Genomic DNA, 4,423 nt, shown 5'->3' on the forward strand with positions numbered 1-4,423 from the left:
ATACCACTAGACCAAATGCCCATTTTTGTTGTCTAATGTTTTTTTATTATTGTAACATCTATGGGTAGTAAAGTTTCAAAAAATGGTGCATACTTTTCTTTCTTTATATATTCATGAAGTCTTGGGTCAGAACTAGATTGTTTGTGAGCTTTTTAGCTATTGTAATACATAGTAAAGTGCTTCAAAATTGTTCAAAGATGAGCTTACAGGACAATTAGCAGTTAAACTGGATTGTTCACAAAATGACATGTTGTAATAGCCTTTTGTTTGCAAGGCTCTGAAGGATGAATACTAAAGTCTGCTAATTGCACAATGGATGCTAAATACATACCTGTAAAGCAATTCTGTAGTTGCATTGAGCTAGGTCTGATTCCTGTTTTGCCCTTTGGTTGAAGGCGTATTGGTGCAAGAGGATAAGGCTAAACAGAGGAGGGCCATACTACAGACTGTAGGCTGGTGATTGGTCAGAAGATAAATAGAAATACTTCTCACTGAGGGGAAGAAAAAGGCACATTCCTTTCCTGTTGGTCTTTTTTTTTTTTGCTAAATAGGTTGTTGTTTCCTTTATTTCACAGGGTTAAGGCAGATTTCCATTTTCTAATGACCATTATTCCAGGTATGAGGCTAGCTTGCCGACATGGGAAGTTAGTATGTATAGCCTAATTTATTTATTTCCTTTGCCACATATTTCTGAAGACTCGTTACGAAACACATCAATATAAGTCCTTAAAGTTCTGTATTATGTTTTAAAGTTGACTTAAGATCAGATTCCTCTGATCAAATATTTCAGGATAGAATATAGGGAACCAAAATGAGAAGCATTGGGGCATTCCGAGAATCGAACTCGGGACCTCTCGCACCCAAAGCGAGAATCATACCACTAGACCAAATGCCCAATTTTTTATATGTATCATGCCTGGTTCATACATATGATACATTTTCTCTAAGGGCTCCTGTTAATTTTCAATGTCCTCACTTGTAGAGGACCCACTCTCTCGTTATTGATGTGGTTCAATTTATCATTGCCTTGCTGCAATTGGATGCCAGAGGCTTTTAAAATTGCATTAACACCAGGTTGAAGCTTTCTTTCATAAAGAGATGCCAGATTATACTTATTAATTTAGAATATGGATCCCCTGGAAGTCAAAACATCTATAGGTTGAGAATTTTCCAAATTTTATAGTTTCTTTTAACCAGTGAACTATCTGACTGCTAAATAGATAGTTTGAAAGTTGTTGTGCTCTTAGAATATTTTGTTTTAAACTTTTACCAGTGAAATTACAGAACAATTAGGCAGCTATGCGGAAACCTAATCACAATATGTCCTAATAAACTTTTCAAGCTAAATGTCAAAGCCTTTATAGGTTAGTCTGGCTAGTAAAGTTGTTCGGTTATTGTTAAACACGTAGGACTGAGTCCCACCTTCACTACTGGGCAAGGGAGTTGGGGTTGTGGGCAGGGGGGGAGCAAGCCCACATGGTGTAGCCTGGCAGTTGGATCAAGAAAAAGAATAAAATAGGGTCTTGTGCAGATACAGAAGATGGAAACTCACTCAGAAAGGAGAAAAATACTTGGCCTTTCTTGTTCTCTGATTTTTGCTTGACTTTATAAGCTATTTTAAGTAAAATATTTTAACCTGCTCTGCAAATGTCTATTCATTCTGTTTATTTGGTGCCCTTTGCTAGGCAGCTTTAAGGCAGATTTCACTTTTTGGATGACTATCAGATTAAAGGTGCAAGAATAAACTTGTGAAAGTAGCACAATTTATTTATTTTTTACTCACTGCAAAGGAATCTTGTCAGCCAAAAAAATGGATCTGAAGTTTCTAAGTCTCTATATTATTTTATTTTTTAGAGTTGACTTAACAGCAGATTCTTTGATTATATAAGTCAAGTAGTGATGTAGGGAACTAAAAAGTAACTTGGCTGGGGCATTCCAAGAATTAACTCGGAGGTACCTCTTGCACTCTAAGTGAGAATCAGACCGTAAACCAAATCCCCAATCTTGATATCTATCTTGATTAGCATATATTTGTTAGCAGTTTTCTAAGGATTCCGTGTAACTTTCAATGGGCTTATACCAACTGAGCTGCCCATAGTTTCATCTCTCTTGCTTTTGATGTGTTTCTGGTATCATTTCCTTGCTAGAGTGATTGTAGTCTTTTGCTTTTGATGTAATTCTGTTATAATTTCCCTGCTAGAGTCAGATGCCAGTGCCTCTTAAAATTGCATTTGGACCTTGGATTGGTTATAAGCATAGTAATGAAGGTTGTTTATACTTGATTCCATATTTGGGTCAACTTAAAGACGAGTTGTGTATGAATTTTGAGAATTTATTCATATTTTTCTTTCTTTCGTGGTGAAATGCCTGACTAATAGCTAGATAACTAGTTACTCCCTGTCACAAAGCTTGCAAAACAGTGCATAGTACTGTAAAGTGGTCTAAAGATGAGCTTACGGGACAAATTGCAGAAAGTTTATCACAAAATGCTGTGTAATGTTTTGTTGTGGCCCCTGCAAGCCAAATGCAAGAGAAACAACAGTGCCTCTTCCCTAGTTTTGCTTGCCTAGAAAAGGATGCTGTTGATTAGGTAGTTTAACCTGCTCCTCAGATGAATGTTCATTCCATGTGTGTGTGATTCCCCTTTTCGTTTTTTGGGCAGGTTATGGAAGATTCAAATGATTCCTCATGGCAGATTACAGGTCAGTGGTTAGCTTGCTCAACTTGCAAACACCGCATTTGTTATATACATTTTGCAATTCATTGCTGACGCACTTGTCAGAAAACAAATCAAAGATGAAGTCAATAAATTTCTATATTACACTTCTAAAGTTGACTTATGGCTAGACCTTTTTTTGTTATCAATATTTCAAATTGTAAGATGAGCTAAAAAAGAAACAGGGGGTTGGGGGCATTCCGAGAATCGAACTCGGGACCTCTCGCACCCAAAGCGAGAATCATACCACTAGACCAAATGCCCTAGCATGTAACATTTGATTTACTTTGAATACTCCAGTTTTGTTATTCCATAAAGAAATTTTGTGAATTTTTTTTCTTTGCCATGTAAAACAATGCTAGGGTTGGTAGATTTGAATATCCATGTTTTCAGGCCGTTTTGTTTTCTTGTTGAGACATTGGTAATACAAACCATGCATGTAATTACAAATTTGGAATGATCCATGGGCACCTTGGGAATCAAAACCTGGTACTGATAATCCCACTGCAAGAATCAGAGGGCTTCCTGAATTAACCAATTTTGTAAAATAACCTTATACTAGAAAGTTTGGAAATATTTTGTTGTTTCAAGGGGCAGCCAACGTTCCCAAACAATCAAAAGGTTAAACCAAGTTGTGAGCGTAAAGAAGAATCTGTTTTCCAAAGTCTTAAGTTAGTGGTGGTATATTGTGGAGATAACGATTTAGTTGAATTTGTTTTCAACACAGGAGATGCAAGGAAACAATGAGGTTGCGTTATTAGTAGCTAATTTGTCCACAATGTTTCACATTGGTCTATATCGGAAAACAGTAAGGCCCAATCTATCAGGCCACCTAAAGAGGCTGACATCTGAAGCCCAAAATTCATACGGGGCGTTCCGAGAATCGAACTCGGGACCTCTCGCACCCAAAGCGAGAATCATACCACTAGACCAAACGCCCTCCTGATTAGGGTTCTTTGATATATGATAAAAGAGCATTTAATATGCATCAAGAAAGAATTATGGCTTGCATAACTTCTGAGCTAAGTTTGCAATGGTAGTAACCTTGTGACCTACTGACCCGTATTGACTGTTGTATGCTTTTCTGTCTGTTCTAAAGCCATTGCTTTGCAAATATCTCTTCCATATTGTGTACCCTCTATACGGACTTCGACAAGATGAGAAATTAGAGTAAAAACAGTTGGCAAGTTCTTTGTTTCATTTCTCCTTTTCTTTGGTCACCATGATGCACTCTTCTTCCTATTTCATAACAAGGACGGCATTACCTAAAAAAGTTGTATATCTGAGACTGAGATTGTATGGGAAGGTACAACCAACACCATTATTTTAACGGATTTAACTAAATAGGAAAATCCCACTTATGTTGAGTAGGTTTCAAGGTGATTTTCTTTGTTTTGAGTTTTACTAGGGATCAGAAGTGATTATTCACCAGCCAGAGCCTTTAATATATATGATGAGTATCCTATACCAAATAAAGGGAAAAGATTATGTATCTAACAGATCACTTTCCTCCGATCATGAAATGATGTGATGCTGGGCCATTTCCATGAACACCCGAAATGCCATCAATCATGAGAAACAAATATTTTATAAAAAGCAGTTTAATAAGAGAAAAGAAAGAAGCCAACCAGGAATCCAGCTGGCCTTTTCATCATTAAATTCTTCTACTCAAAAACCTTAGGCTCCACCACCTTTGAGCAAAAAAAA

At 36.9% G+C, this 4,423-nt stretch overlaps 1 long non-coding RNA gene and 3 other non-coding genes across 8 annotated transcripts in view; 1 reads left to right on the forward strand and 3 right to left on the reverse strand.

Moving 5' to 3' along the window:
• LOC110427392 (uncharacterized) overlaps window positions 1-3,178 on the forward strand; it is a 7,493-nt gene extending 4,315 nt beyond the window's left edge. For 4 of the 5 annotated variants that reach the window (XR_016351694.1, XR_016351690.1, XR_016351695.1 and 1 more), the window contains one exon: window positions 396-3,178. This is a non-coding gene — a long non-coding RNA (uncharacterized LOC110427392). The remainder of the gene's footprint in view (window positions 1-395) is intronic. The other variant, XR_016351693.1, reaches the window with a different exon arrangement.
• TRNAP-UGG (transfer RNA proline (anticodon UGG)) lies at window positions 824-895 on the reverse strand. The gene has a single exon. It is a non-coding gene; the product is annotated as a tRNA-Pro (tRNA).
• On the reverse strand, window positions 2,909-2,980 carry TRNAP-UGG (transfer RNA proline (anticodon UGG)). Its single transcript has one exon. It is a non-coding gene; the product is annotated as a tRNA-Pro (tRNA).
• Window positions 3,179-3,584: 406 nt separating the features above from the next.
• On the reverse strand, window positions 3,585-3,656 carry TRNAP-UGG (transfer RNA proline (anticodon UGG)). Its single transcript has one exon. It is a non-coding gene; the product is annotated as a tRNA-Pro (tRNA).
• Window positions 3,657-4,423: the final 767 nt, after the last annotated feature.

Source organism: Theobroma umbraticum, unplaced genomic scaffold (genome assembly GCF_002168275.2).
Source record: "Theobroma umbraticum cultivar Fairchild unplaced genomic scaffold, ASM216827v3 scaffold_30.0, whole genome shotgun sequence".
In the NCBI taxonomy this organism is placed as follows: domain Eukaryota; kingdom Viridiplantae; phylum Streptophyta; class Magnoliopsida; order Malvales; family Malvaceae; genus Theobroma; species Theobroma umbraticum.